The following is a 15,678-nucleotide window of genomic DNA, read 5'->3' as shown; positions in this document are numbered from 1 at the left end:
CTTATGTAGTCATGACTAAAACGTTTTATATTTCACCCTACTGCCACTGGAGTTTCAAATGTCTCCTAATTCCCTTGAATTAGGAATTCTAGGTGGTAGCTCTTATTTCAATTATTTCCTGTTACTCAGAATTATTACAATCATGTCCCCTTATTTGTAATTCCCAATAGTCTACTCACCATTCCTTAATTGACCCGAGGCCTTCTGTATCGGCTCCTCCTCCAATCCTACCACTTTGCCTTCCGTCCGCAGAATGCCTGTGGAATCCGGGCAGGGATTCTTTCAAAGGTGGACCTGCCCAACGTCTTGGTTCTTCTTTCAAGTTTATTTCTATTAGGCAGCTCTCTACAGGAAACTGCATTCTTCCAGCTAACCCCAGAGGATGCCGATCATCTGAAAATCTGGAGCTGACCTGGTTTGGATCTTTTGAGCCATCTGCACCACTACCACGTGAGCTTAGGGCCCTTTAGGAGCGTGCATGCAATGGATGGGATCATACAGATAAACTCTGAGTCCAAATAACCGAACCAACTCAGGAAGATGGCAAAGTACTGTTCTATTAACAATTATCTAAAACAGGGAGTTACAACGAACCTCAACAGACGTACGCTCGATTTCTCTCAGTGATCTTTTCACAAAACAAAGGTTATATATCCAAAATAAGTCAGAGGTGGCATTATACTATGTGACAAATAATGAAAAACCTACCGCGGATCAGGATAGGCTTAAGGGGAACATCTAAGTATACAATCTATACGAACTAGGATTATAATTGCCTGCCCACTGTCAGGTGGCCTACATATGCCTACCTGTAAAACATGTAATTCTCAGAACCATTAGCTACACGGTTCCTCATTGGTGTTCAAACTATAAGATCCTTTGTTATATGGACCACTTCAATTGGTTGGCAAGCTTGTGCCATGTCTGGAACTTTCGGTTCACTTAGCAGTATGTAAGCCCAGGCGCAGGTGCATAGAGATGGGCCTGACTCCACCTCCCCACACAATTAGCCCAACATCTCTCATCACCCATGCCTTCTGCCATGAAGATTGTCTTTGAACTTGGCCTTGCAAAGTATTCTTGTCTCTGAGAATACACAGGAGTGAGGGCACTCGCTTTCGTGTTCTAGGACTCCAAGTTCAAACTCTCTTTTCATCCTTGGCTCACGTGACAGGAGACCACGATTTGGTCCATTTTGCAGTTATTAAATGTCTTAAATGAATTAAACTTGGCACTCTCTGTGTTCTTTCTTTGCATCTTAACAAGAAATGAGTCATCATTTGTACGTTCACTCTTTTCCAGATTAGATAGCTAACCTTGGATGCTTTAGTCTTGACTCCAGGCCAGAGAACATTGGCATGCAGCTCCACGATTCAGCTTATTCTTGCTGCAACATAGTTTTCTCTTGCCTTTTCATGGGTCCTGGCTTAGTAAAAATTCACGATACAGATGTCCAGCTTCTATACAAATGCGGCCTTGCCTGTATCCAATTAACTACATTAAGCCAGCTTCTATGATGACTTGCTCTACTTGCATTTTCAGTTTCTGTACAGTTATTGAACGGTTGATTCTCTGTAGTACTTTGTGCAAGTGTAATCCTCTTTTTCATATTTAAAAGTTTACTTAATTCTTAACTTGGTCATTAGTTTCTGTAGGATACATAAATCCTTTTCAACCAGTATCCTGGCCACATATGGAGAAAAACTCTGTCTATCCAATTCCGTTAGAATGTTTATTGTACATTGATAAAATGTTATCTTCACATGTCAGACCTTCAATGACCTTCAATGATTAAACATGTTATCCAGGAATGGAAAAGCAATAACCACTCTGGGAAAATAAAATACCTATTCTCATGCTTGTGGAAAAACTAAGCCATTTGTATTGACAACCGTTTGATCTCATGGAAAGCTTGGCAAAAGTAAGGCATGGAAAATAACATAAATGCTCAATGGTAAGACCTTATTGTATTAGTTGAATGTGAGGGAGCAGCACCCTTATCAACAACTCAATTGTTTATTTTTAAGTCTCTTCTCATGAACGCAACAATATATGAACGTCTAGCCATAATTACACTTTTATTAGTGGCAATTATTTTTGCAGCTACAATTAATCATTTCCATCCTTCCACTGAGATAGATCTAACACTGGAGAGAAGTAAGAAGAGATGGGAAGAAGACCTTGCCATGAAAATCTCTCAAGGAGTCTGGAATGAGGTATGTGCCATCCCAACATGTTGGAAAATAGACCTTAAACTATGCTATAGACAAAAGAATCACCCACTATTTATATTGGTACACTAGAAAGAAAATGGTGGTTAAGCACATTACTCCCATAAAAAACATTGATGGTATTGTAAAAGGAACATAGTGTTACTATCTATGTACCTTTTATTCCAAAGGTTTGGTGTTCACAGTCCCTACTGCAGATACCAGATAAACAACAAGACAACACTAACCTGGTCCAGTAGGAATTCGTAGAGAAGAATGGAAAGCTCACCTAACCTCCTCTCCCCGCGCCGGAGAAACCCAGGTCGAGGAGGGGAAGTCAGGGAAACCCTCGTGGGGGAGAAAACCCTGTTGTGCCAGGAATTCAAAAAGAAGCGATGGGCGAGTCTTGATTCCCAGGAGTGACTTCGGGAGTTGGACTTGCGATCGCGAACTGAAAAGAGAAACCAGGGGGTGTTTAGAAAAGGGAGAGATTGCTGCAGTAGGACTCTGGTGAGCGATATACCTTTAAGTCTGAATGTCTGTTGAGGGGGTGTAAGACGGCTTGCACAAAGGTTGTATTCTGTTCAGCGCGTGGTAGAAAGTAACTCCCTGTCCTTGCTGAAGAGACTGAAGAATGGAGGAAGGTTAGTGATGGAATGAATGAAAGTATGTTGTATGCTGGGGGGGTACGGAACTATACGTACTGCAGAGTGTAGAACCAATGCCTTCGGTGTAAGTGTGTGGAGAGCTGGTAGGGAAGAGGACCAAGGACAGAGGAGTCTGATACTGAGAAAAGGGAGAGACGGTTGAAGGATTACAGACAAGCGGAGTATTCGAAGGGTAAAGAGAGCTATCCTAGAATTACAAACTCACAGAGCGTGGCCTCTGAAAACAGTAGCAACGCGCTGGACCGAAGACGCCACCGAAGGAAATCCATTCTGCGAGGTTGGGGGCGGAGTCATCCGACACTCTCGGATTCGGAAGGCTGGAGCGCTGCTTTTCCTTGCTACCGCCATGTTGGAGGAGGTAGAGGCGATGCATGAAATCCGTCTCCACCTGTGCCAGAAAGTCCACGTGAGCCGCCCCCTAGAGGGAGCGGACGTGACAGTATGCCCCCTCCGAAGGGCGACGAAACCCGGTTTACCAGGATGTAGCCGGTAAAACCTGCCAACCAAACGGGGAGCATGAACCGCTGAGGCGGGTTCCCAAGAACGTTCCGCCTCAGAATATCCCTTCCAGTCTATAAGAAACTGTAGCACCCCTCTTCTATAGCGTGAATCACAGATCGAGGAGACTTCGTATTCCGGTCCTTCACTTGTTAGGACCGGAGGGGGAGTTCCCTTCTTGGACACATGGAATCGGGGTTGTACGTCAGGCTTCAACTGAGAAACATGGAATGTAGGGTGTATGCGTTTCCAAGAAAAAGGGAGACGTAACTTGAAAGCAGCCAGACCTTTCTTTTCAAGAACCAAAAAGGGTCCAAAGTATCTCGGCGATAATTTTGAAGGTTTCAAACTCTTGGGGAGATATTTACTCGACAACCAGACCTTGTCACCAACTTGAATGGAAGGTGTGGGACTCCGATGTTTGTCGGCTTGTATTTTATAGCGTTCATGAGCATCCTTTAGAGCTACCTGTGCATTTCGATGTACTTGTTGAATGGAGGTTATTAACCCGTCTAAATCCGGATACGAAGTATCCGTGGGAACAGTTGATGGGTACACCTCCGGATGAAATCCAAATGTACTAAAGAAAGGACTAACACGTATGGTGGAATGAACCGCATTATTATAAGCAAATTCTGCTATAGGCAGTAAAGCCTTCCAATTATCTTGTAAAGCTGATATATAACATCTTAGATATGCTTCCAGGGTTTGATTTAAACGTTCAGTCTGGCCGTTGGTCTGAGGGTGGTATCCTGAACTGAGCGCTCTTGAGATCCCTAGTAAACGACAAACATGTTTCCAGTACTGTGATGTGTATTGTGGTCCTCGATCCGAGATAATGACCTCCGGTAGTCCGTGGAGTGAAAAAATGTGTTCCACGAATACCCTGGCCATAACAGGTGCAGATGGAACAGATGGGAGAGGGATGAAATGCGCCAATTTGGTCAATGAGTCTATTGTCACCATGATGGTATTACAACCCTCTGACCTTGGTAAATCCACGATAAAGTCCGTTGATATTATTTGCCAAGGTTTCGTAGGATTTTGGGTCAGGATAAGTTTGCCAATAGGAGAAATCCTTGGGGTCTTGGTTTGTAGACACACTGGACAAGACGCGACATAGTCCATTACATCCTTGCGAAGTGTCGGCCACCAGAAGTGCCGTTGAATCTGTTCTGTAGTATTGAGAGTACCTCTATGCCCGACTGCCTTGGAGTCATGACACATTTGAAGTACTTCTAATTGTAGTTCTTGATCGGGAAGGTACATCTTGTCTTCCTTGAAAAGAAGACCCCGATCAGCAGTAAGTCCTAGTTCTCGCAGGGTATCGTCCTGATCTAAGTCCTGATTTCTTGTCTTTAGTGCTACCTTTTGAAGAAAAGAATGGACAACAGGCACTGTGACCAGGTTGGGAAACATAGGTTCAGGCTGAAAGGGAGCTCCTCTTCGTGGATTACTGCGGGATAAAGCATCCGCTTTGAGATTAGTCTTGCCCGGTATGAAAGTGAATGTAACCCGGAAGGGTGAAAAAAAATGCGCCCATCTAGCTTGTCTACTATTGTTAGTTTGGGCATATTGCAGTGCTCGGAGGTTGTGATGGTCGGTTCTTATTTCAATAGGAAATAATGATCCCAAAAGTAAATGACGCCATTCTTCAAAGGCCCTCTTGATCGCGAGCAACTCTTTCTCGAGAACCGTGTAATTTACTTCTGCCGGGGACAGAGTCTTCGATAGGTAAGCAATGGGTCTTTCGAACCCTCTGTCGTCCGGTTGTAACAGAACCGCTCCAATACACTGGTCTGAGGCATCTGATTCCACTATGAATCTGTGAAGCTGATCCTGCATTGCCAAGATAAGAGCTCTAGTAAATAGGGCTTTTAGCTCCTGAAAGGATTCCTGAGTTTCATTTGTCCACCGAAATACAACCCCTTTCTTTAGCAGATGAGTGATGGGATGGGTGAGGGTAGAAAAATGAGGAATGAAGCGCCTGTAGAAATTCGCGAAGCCAAGAAATCGGTGTATTTCTTTAACTGACTTGGGGGCTGGCCAATCAAGGATAGCTGACACCTTTGAGGGGTCCATGGAGACTCCTTGATCGGACAGGATATACCCTAGATATGCCACTTTGTTTTTATGGAATTCACATTTCTCTAATTTACAAAAGAGATGGTTCTTCTGTAGTCTGTGTAAGACTTCTTTAACATGACTGACATGGTCTGCCAGGGTGGATGAAAATACCAAAATGTCATCTAAATAGACAATGACAAAATGTAGGGCTATATCTGCAAAAATGTGGTCCATAAACCTTTGAAATATTGCCGGGGCATTGGCTAATCCAAATGGCATTACACTATATTGGAAATGACCGAATGGTGTCCGAAAGGCGGTCTTCCATTCGTCTCCTTTTCTTATGCGGATGAGGTGATAAGCACCGCGTAGATCCAGTTTAGTGTAGAGTCTAGCTCCTCTAAGCGCTTCCAAGATATCCGGAATAAGCGGCATGGGATACTTGTCCGGCACTGTGATCTTGTTTAACCCTCTGAAGTCAATGCAGGGACGTAACTCGGTCGTGTTTTTCTTTGGAATAAAGAAGAGTGACGCCGCTGCAGGAGAGGTGGATTCCGTGATTAAGCCATTTTCTAGATCTGTCTTCAGATATTCTTTCAGTGCCTCTTTTTCCTTGGCGGACAATATGTACATGCGGCCAAAGGGGAGAGGACTATTCGGAATCAGATCTATACAACAGTCATCTCTGCGGTGAGGTGGTAATTCGGTGAATTCTGTTTTTGCAAAGACCTGGTGGAATTCCTGATATTCCTGAGGAAGAGTGTTTACTTCGTTAAGAATCTTATTTGTGACACAAAAAGACTCTTGAGAGTGCTTGTTCTTGGAGGTGGAGGCGACTAAGTTATGGCAGTTGTGAACACAATGTTCTGACCCCAAAAAAAGAGTACCAGCTCTCCAGTTAATAAAGGGGTTGTGAAATCTCAGCCATGGCAATCCTAAGATTACAGGATAATGTGCAGTCTTGATTAAATCTAATTTCAGGATCTCTTGATGTGCCGCTATAGTCATCGTGAGAGGAGAAGTGTGGTGTTTTATGGGACCGGAAGTAAGAGGGCTACCGTCCACACTCTCAACCGGGATCATTAATGCCTTGGGTACCTTTGGAATCCCCTGTTTAGTAGCAAATGTGTCATCTAAAAAATTTCCTGCGGCTCCGCTATCGATAAGTGCGGGCACGTTTTCCAATCTTGTGCTACCCCAGGCTAGCGTAACTTCAAGTACTATCATCTGCTTTTCTGTGGATAAATCTTGATGAACCCTGGGAATGCTTTGAAGGGAACTAGTAACTCTGGAACCCTGCACCGTCGTTCCCCTTACGGTCGGGCGCTGGCGTTTCCCGCCTTCCTAGGGGGAGTATGGGGACATTCCTTGACCAAGTGAGAGCTCTCTCCACAATACATACAAAGACCCTGAGTACGCCTTCTGGTACGTTCACCCACGGATAAAGGGCCTCTCGTATTCCCTATTTGCATCGGCTCCTCGGAAGGAACTGGTCTAATAGGAGGCAGGGTACCTTTGGTGGTTTGTCTGCTCTTTCCTTTTCTTCTTTCCTTCTGTCTTTCTTGCAGTCTATAGTCTAACTGCATAACCAGTGAGATGTATTCCGCCATGTTATGTGGACGTGGGGCTCGGGACACCTCGTCCTTTAAATCCTCAGAAAGTCCTCTTCGGAATATGGTCATCAATGCTTCATCGGCCCATGCCGTGTCAGAAGCTAGTTGCTTAAAGCGTGTGATATAGGAAAGGAGATCCTGACTACCCTGTTTACAATCCAATAACTTTTCCTGTGAGGCAATGGTTATCTCCTGTCTCCCAAACATACACTTTATGCTGTTACAAAAAGCAGGGTAGGAATCGAGTATGGGATTATTACTGGTAACCAAAGGAGTGGCCCAAGCTAACGCAGCCCCTGACATTTGGGCAATCATATGGCCCACCTTGTCTCTATCTGTCGAGAAAAAGGCTGCCTTAAAGGCGAACTGTACAGAACAGGACTCAAGAAATTCCTTGACTGCATGGGGATTACCGTCAAAATGTCCTGTGGGTAATGGGCCAGGAGGTACTTCCGAGCTATGGGCTTCTCGACCCACCTGTTGCCTCAAGCTGGTATTCTCTAGCTTCAATTGCTGGACCTCGGATGACAGGGACTGAACCGCTGCCATTAATTGTTGTATTTGTTGGTCCATAATGGATCCTCTGATTCTATCAATAAAGACTGTGAGGCCGGTATAGTCTTGAAAAAATAGGGTGTTGCTAACTGATACAATCTATGTACCTTTTATTCCAAAGGTTTGGTGTTCACAGTCCCTACTGCAGATACCAGATAAACAACAAGACAACACTAACCTGGTCCAGTAGGAATTCGTAGAGAAGAATGGAAAGCTCACCTAACCTCCTCTCCCCGCGCCAGAGAAACCCAGGTCGAGGAGGGGAAGTCAGGGAAACCCTCGTGGGGGAGAAAACCCTGTTGTGCCAGGAATTCAAAAAGAAGCGATGGGCGAGTCTTGATTCCCAGGAGTGACTTCGGGAGTTGGACTTGCGATCGCGAACTGAAAAGAGAAACCAGGGGGTGTTTAGAAAAGGGAGAGATTGCTGCAGTAGGACTCTGGTGAGCGATATACCTTTAAGTCTGAATGTCTGTTGAGGGGGTGTAAGACGGCTTGCACGAAGGTTGTATTCTGTTCAGCGCGTGGTAGAAAGAAACTCCCTGTCCTTGCTGAAGAGACTGAAGAATGGAGAAAGGTTAGTGATGGAATGAATGAAAGTATGTTGTATGCTGGGGGGGGTACGGAACTATACGTACTGCAGAGTGTAGAACCAATGCCTTCGGTGTAAGTGTGTGGAGAGCTGGTAGGGAAGAGGACCAAGGACAGAGGAGTCTGATACTGAGAAAAGGGAGAGACGGTTGAAAGATTACAGACAAGCGGAGTATTCGAAGGGTAAAGAGAGCTATCCTAGAATTACGAACTCACGGAGCGTGGCCTCTGAAAACAGTAGCAACGCGCTGGACCGAAGACGCCGCCGAAGGAAATCCATTCTGCGAGGTTGGGGGCGGAGTCATCCGACACTCTCGGATTCGGAAGGCTGGAGCGCTGCTTTTCCTTGCTACCGCCATGTTGGAGGAGGTAGATGCGATGCATGAAATCCGTCTCCACCTGTGCCAGAAAGTCCACGTGAGCCGCCCCCTAGAGGGAGCGGACGTGACACATAGGCTCTATTGTTCACATGTTTTGGTTCTGTGCGATGGTGAAAGTCTTTTGGGAAAATGTCCTTCAACATGTAGATCTGATTATGAAATTCACATTCCCTAGAGATTCAATTCCTTGTGTATTGGGTCTGTTTCCAAAATGTCATGGCATATCTGACGTGAAAAGAAAATGGATCTTCTGATGCTTTGTGGTAGCAAAAAAAACAATACTGCATTTTTATAAAGAGAAGGGTGAACCCACATTTGAACACTGGTTGCATAGTTTAGTGATCTTATTAGCAACGCACAATGTTTCCTATGAAAAGAGTTATAGGATTGAAGACTATGTTGAAATGTGGGGTACCTTTGACAAACCTATGGTTGATTGAGCCAGGAAATATTGTGTTTAGACATTTGTTCTGCCTACCCTTCTTGTCCTTTCTTCCCATTGGATACATACTCCTTGTTCCTTCTATTATATAATTAATAATATGGATATGTTATATTATTTTATTGAAATCCTAATAAAAATGTGTTTACAAAAAATGTACCCAGGATCTGTTCAAGTCCTTAATCAATTTAAAGGAGGGGCCACCTTGGCATGTGCACCCCTTTCTTCAATTCCCTTAGTTCTGCAGAAAGTCTCCATTGTCTACTGAGTTTCAATATTCCTAGTACTGGATTATTAAAAGTACTGTGGATTGGATGAATCATCCGGTTGGATTCTAAATTCTTAATAATCTCTCTGAGTGGCTCCATGAATGCTAGAGAAACCCAGTATTGTCTTACAATTTGGGTTGTATGTATTGTTGTATAATGAAGAGAAGGGGAATTACTGATGTATGTTGATTTTCGGCAGCATTACCGCCAGATGGAATTACAATGGTTGGTGTGCGCACCCGTCCACTGATAATATGACTGTAACTCTGCCAGACACTATGACAGTGTAACAGTAATTCTGTCTCGTAGAATTACTGCCCAATGTACAGTCCAACTCATAATGCTGCCCATTATTATCAAATGTTTTGAAGTTCAGAGAATTCCCCAATTTAATTGAAATTTCATGATGTACGGTGAGCAGAGAGTGGATTCCTCTACCATCTAATCCCAATGGATTTTCATGAGATGAAAGTGATCAGGTTCAACATCTGAGGGATCTAGGATTCTAAGATTATAGCTATTTCCAAAAGGTAAATCTGTATACCCGACCCCTCTCGGAATATTTTCACAAAACATTTAGTTGCAGAATTAGATAGCAAATTGAGTGAATCCATCCCCTATCTGCGTTCAACATTTGTAATCCAGTCCTGCTGTTTTCTCAAACAATCCAGAGTACATTAGTTAAGTCAACTATTTACTTTATGTGCGAAAAACTTTTAAAGGAAATGCTCATGCAGTTATATTACAATTGATGGACTATATAATGATGTTCATTTTGAAAATCGGTTTATAAAAACTATACATAGTTCATAAACAATTCTCCCCCACTAGTAATGTCTTTTTTTGCAATATATCCGAAATTAATTTACTATTTAAATAATCACATTATAATGTCTGTATCTCTCTCCTTCATGCATGATAAAATCCTCACAACATTTAAAATAACGGCTTTGGTGGGGTGGAGGAGTGCCATATAAGACCAAGTGAAACTGGGATTCTCAATTTCTTACGTGTTTATGCAATTTCGACAAATCATGCATTGTAACTCTTACTATTTCTGTCACCACGTCACACATTCTAATTGTGCAGCTTTTTGTAATACTTCAATTTCCAAGTTTCTTCAGACACTGCAAAGTTTGGCTAGAAGCTTTCCGATTTAAAGGTGATCACTAAACAGGGGGTATGTAGAATATACAATGCCTAGACCGGTAATGGGTATTTTCCAGTGTCAATGACCAAAGTCAAGAGTTTACGCAAAGAAAGGAAATAGGTTTGCCTTAAAACTTTGGTGATTGATCAACAACCAAAGAATGTTTCCTTCAAGTCAACATTATTTGCTTTGCCCCTCCGTTCTGTGAAGCACAACACAGTTGAATAAAATGCTCATTAGGTGGGTAGTAGGCAGAGAAGATTGATTATAATAATATTTCATGGCCTTATGCCCCTAAAACTCGAATTCTTCACTTTTCCTTATGTTCACGTTAGGTCCCAATTTGGGAAATGAATGGACAGCTCGGCAGCCAACGTTGCCGGAGGAGGCTCCGAACTCATGGCGTCGTTAATGTTGCAAAGAATATTGAGAGAAATGACGTGTTCCACTGAATTCAAACAGGTGGTCCTATATGGCATGAGCTCCGCTCTCAGATGTGTGAAGCAATGGCTCTTTAGTGGTTGCTTCCGGGTGCCCTAAGGCTGTTGGAAATTAGTTTTTAGATTCATACAGGATTCTGTGACCATCCATTGACCGAGCAACTGCAACCTTTGCACAGCGTCTCCAACAGGACCCGAGGCATGTTCTTTTTAACAATGCTTAGAGAAGAAACATTGGGGAGCATGTTGAACAAAATAGCGTGATTGATATACATTTTGTTAAACGATTTAAAAAAAGTTGTTCTGACTCAATGCACATCTTTCAAAAACACCTAAAAGTACTTCTCTACTCCATTTGTCATCGTTGATGTGATTAAAAGCACAATACACACTCGGCATATTTCTCCTGTAGGCACAATGCTGTGGTGCATGAAATACATGCAGAAATCCAGAGACAATTGCTGCTGCATTTAAAGACTGCTGGTAATCAATGGGCGCGTTATTCGAATGTGATGGCATGCCTTGAATCCCACATACGGCTGCAGGTGATCTTTGTCAGTGACTTTTGACTGCGTTTCTGGTCAAAAGCTCACACTGTCCACTAGGCACTCCTAAATTCCTCCGTTTCTGATTTCTTTCATTAGCAAACAGAGAGAAGTGCCAGGAAGCATCCACGCCTCCACTTTATGTAAAGTACCTCGATACAAATTCATTATTTGGATGAGCACGAGTTATAAAAGAGGGTGCACTTTCTGAGGAGGCTGGGAGAAACTGACTAAATAATAGGGACCAGGGTCATTTCTAGAAACACAGATAATGCCATATTCTGCTCTCAATAATGATATTCAAATGGTTATCAGCGGTTCGATGTCCTGCTTTTAAATGTAACCTATTGTGAACAAGTCATATTCAACCTGGGCCATACATATTGTAATAATGGACGTTGGTTTAAGACGGCAGCCAGAATACATATATCGGGCGGAGTCAGCGTTGAGTCGTAGCAGTGAAGGAGTGAAACGATGCTGCAGTCTGTCTACACTGCATTCTATCCTGTGGGCGTGCCTGTGCCTGCGCTAGAAAGACTCGACCCCCCCGCAGTGCGGGCGCGGAGTCGGCGTTGAGTCGTAGGAGTGAAGAAGTGAAACGCTGCTGCAGTCTGTCTACACTGCATTCTATCCTGTGGGCGTGCCTGTGCCTGCGCTAGAAAGACTCGATGCCCCCGCGGAGTGGGCGCGAAGTCGGCGTTGAGTCGTAGGAGTGAAGGAGTGAAACGCTGCTGCAGTCTGTCTTCACTGCATTCTATCCTGTGGGCGTGCCTGTGCCTGCACTAGAAAGACTCGACCCCCCCACGGAGCGGGCGCGGAGTCAGCGTTGAGTCGTAGGAGTGAAGGAGTGAAACGCTGCTGCAGTCTGTTTACACTGCATTCTATCCTGTGGGTGTGCCTGTGCCTGCGATAGAAAGACTCGACCCCCCCGCGGAGCGGGCGCGGGGTCGGCGTTGAGTCGTAGGAGCCTGAGGAAGACAGAGGAAGTTGGGGGAGTCTGTACCCTCTCCTCCGAGCTACTATGAAGGTAATCTTATCCTCCAAAATACCGGCTCAGTGAAGGCTTGAAGCTGCGCCGCTGGATACATCACCCATGCAAAATTATGACAATGGCTGTTTGGATACTCCCTGCACTGAGGGGGTTGTGTTGGCTATCTCGAAGTCTCTCCCAGAGCCCTTGTCTTCCCTAATGCTGCACCCGCTCCTTCACAGCAAATAAGTGTCAATGGGGCTGACTGTATTGGGCACAGCACTCATGAACTTTTACTTGCATTCAAAGCTGTTACTTGCACAAATATATCACAGCATGACCACTATGAATATTTGCCTGATGTGGCCCCTGATGAGACCTCTGATGAGATCTTGACTTGTGTACTGGAGGTACCGGTCATGGCGGACCCCGTGGACCCTGCAGGTGCTTGCAAGAGTCCAAGTATGGCCTCTATGGTTATTGCTGACACTATTGACAGTGCTGACGGGACGGCGGTGGGCACTGGCATGATTAGTGGTGAAATAGGCACGATTGCTTCTGAGGGTTTAACCCCGGCCACAAATATAACTAGCGTCCCTCTGGGGAATGTGACGAAGCTCTACACCTTGGCCAACTCTGCGGAGTGGAACCAAAGTGAGCTTTGTGGCAAGAAAATCGACTTTGGTTCCCATTACTGTAATTTTCCGAACTCGGCTCCTGAAACAGACTTTAGTAAAGAGCCGTTGCAAAGCCGATTTTTTAGTGCTGTGGAAACAATGGGTACTATCGAAGAGACCGCAACTATAGCCCTTCGTTGCTCTGATTTTTGCGAAGATGATGATGTGGTGTTTAGTCGGCCCACAGGAGACACTGAAATGGGTCGAGAGAGTTTGGCAGATGACCCTCGCCCGAAATCTTCTAGAAACCTTTATCCTGCCTCTGCCTCAGCCACAGCCTATGGCAGTGAGCGCAGGAACTCTTTAGAGGTTGTTAACAAATTGCTGACAGACCTCACTCGTATCAACAATCAAAGAACGTCCAGATGTGATACAAGAACAACGATGGCTGCACACAAAACAGCTGACTTACAAAATGAGTTGCAACATTATGACCCTGGGACTCCATCGATGCCTGCGAAGCAGCAAACCCTTCGGGCTGGCTGCTTGACTAAGCGTGGGAGGCTTGATGATAGTATTTTACCTAGCCTTAGATGTTCTCAAAACAAAAAGGCTAAAAGGACCTCGCCTACTACAGTACTACACTCAACCCCCCCATTGGAACTTCTGCAAACTGAACAAGACATTGGTGACACGTCTTTATCATCTAGCGACGCCCTTGTAGGTCATGCGTCATCAGACTCTTCATTCATGGAGCGCCCATATCCTAAGATCAGACGCCCTGTTCACCGCAAGAAAAGAGGTGTGCGTCATAGAGAATCAGATCCTACAGCACTGGGAAATGTGCCAAAAATGCAAGATCTGCAGGCTTTGATAATGTCCTCCTTGAACATATCCATTGCTCCATTTTAAAAACTGTATGAGAGTCTTAATGACACGATTAAAGATCTGTCAGCTGTGGTTTCCATTCTCACAAATAATTCAAATAACATCGAAAAAAAGAAAAAAAAATGCTGACCTACAAGGTTGTTATGCAAGAGATGAATAAGAAGGGAGATCAGACCTACGCTGCCTTATTGGACCAAGTAGTAAATGCCAATATTGATAAGAAACTCTTGGCTGAGGTTGCTAAGGAAGCTTTGAAAATCTTCCATAGAAACAAGGCTCATGTCGGTCAGACACCAGTCTTAAACGGTACAAAGTGCCAACTTGTGACCCCGTCGAACAAGGTTGGGCACCCTTTAAGACCCGGCAGTGTGATTTCAATAAACAACTCTGTGTGTGTAACAGGGTCGCCTGTTGGAAATGTGGTACACCTGAAAAACACAAATGAGTGCCAGGTCCTGGTAAAGGCCACCACAGAGGACCGGATGTCTCCAGAGAGGAGCTCTCATGTTGAACCCAGTCCTCCCCTTCCAGATGCATCAAAAGATAGCTGCCCGACCCTTGCAAAGGCCCAAATTCTCATACCTAAGAAGCAAACTAAAACCACTAGCGGCTTTGTAAAAGCTGTAAAGTCGTCTCAAGACATTGCAAATCTAGCCTTACAGAACCCGCAAAGGCCCTCCTCATCAACAGCTGGTACCTTTCAAAAGACATGCTCTCAAGATCTATTACAAGTACCAACGAATGTCGTGGGAAAACCTATGACTACATATGACATCTTCAAATCTGTTGCAGACCCACAGAAGAAATGTAAGCCTAAGGGCCTTGCGAATGGTGCTCTTGGAATGAAGACAAAAAAATCAACCGGCAAGGAAAGTGAAGAGAGGCAACAGCTATTCGCGAAAATTCTTGCGGAATATTAAAACTGTGAATGTAACTGTCAATGGTGTGTTACCAAAAATTACTCCACCTGCATGTAAACAGTCGGCAAAAAATGCCAAAAAAGTGCATAGTGAATTGGAGGGGTTTTATGCTTGCATCAGCGATGCATCTGACACCCGGATGAATGTTTCAACGTATGAGGACGATCAGTTGTGTGATAGTGCCACCAATGCAGCCGAGTTACAGACGGCTACTTTGATCACTCAAGACCCTTCATTCCATGATGTAATGGCAGTCGACAATTTGGCATGGGGCACTGCAAAGAATCCAGCTACGAGCCAGATGCTCGCCCAAAAAGAGCGGCTAACAGAAGAGGCTGCTCCAACTATAGCACCAAAAGTGATCCAATTATCATCACCGCTTCAGTCTTCAAGTAATCAACAGTTGGCTACTAATCCAGCCTTAAGTGCTGCAAAGTTGCCCCCTAAGCTGCTGCAGAAATCATCAAACGAGGGAATAAAAGGCACAGTTAACCCTAATATAGCGTCTAGAACATGTCAGCTGATTCAACTGCTGACACGGCCTATCCAAGAAAAAGCTATTTTGAGACCACAATTCTTAACTCTGGATGACAAAAGAAAACTCCTGGAGGCAAAGGCGAGTACCTTAAATGTACCGTCGTGCAGCAAGGTTGGCAAAGTTAAACGGGATGGGCAGGCTACTTTGCCGGTGGTAGGCTCGACAGTGCCCCGTGGTCTGTCTGTCTTACCAAGTGAAGTGAGAGTGGTTACTAGCCTACCATCTCCCAAAACCAGGATAATCCCCAAGCTGACATGTGAAAACTGACAAAGACGAACCTTCAAGCTGATAAAAAGAAAGAGGGACACTTACAGAAGCAA

Source organism: Ambystoma mexicanum, chromosome 1p, assembly GCF_040938575.1.
Source record: "Ambystoma mexicanum isolate Mex_15411 chromosome 1p, UKY_AmexF1_1, whole genome shotgun sequence".
NCBI classification, from domain to species: Eukaryota; Metazoa; Chordata; class Amphibia; order Caudata; family Ambystomatidae; genus Ambystoma; species Ambystoma mexicanum.
Note: the sequence above shows the minus strand (reverse complement) of the source record.